Here is a 318-nt window from a genome sequence, read left to right as displayed (position 1 = left end):
ATATAATTTTGAAAATGCCTATTTTGAGTGGAAGCAGAAACACGCTGTTTTTCGGGCCTGTCTCTTTAAATGCAAATACGCTGCTGCTCCCCGCCCCCTTTTCCAGAATAGAGCTGTGCCATTACAGCTCATACCTGCTAAAAACATCTGTTTTGGTTCTGATTATCATGTTTATTGTGCTGAAATCATGCGTTTTAGACCATATGAGTTTAAACTTATGATATATGGTTTTCTGAGCGCACACATCGAAGCACACGGACAGAAAGCGGCTGTCACAGCATGTGAGTACTAAACTAAGTTCTCATTCACACACAAGTT

The 318-nt window shown here is 40.6% G+C and overlaps 1 protein-coding gene across 1 annotated transcript in view; it reads left to right on the top strand.

The window, feature by feature from the left end:
- LOC107692427 (inactive tyrosine-protein kinase transmembrane receptor ROR1-like) overlaps nt 1–318 on the top strand; it is a 37,362-nt gene that overhangs the window by 32,808 nt on the left and 4,236 nt on the right. The window lies entirely within an intron of this gene.

The sequence above is a fragment of the Sinocyclocheilus anshuiensis genome, unplaced genomic scaffold, assembly GCF_001515605.1.
Source record: "Sinocyclocheilus anshuiensis isolate Anshui unplaced genomic scaffold, SAMN03320099.WGS_v1.1 scaffold70, whole genome shotgun sequence".
Lineage (NCBI taxonomy): Eukaryota > Metazoa > Chordata > Actinopteri > Cypriniformes > Cyprinidae > Sinocyclocheilus > Sinocyclocheilus anshuiensis.
This window is presented reverse-complemented; position numbering and strand designations above follow the sequence as displayed.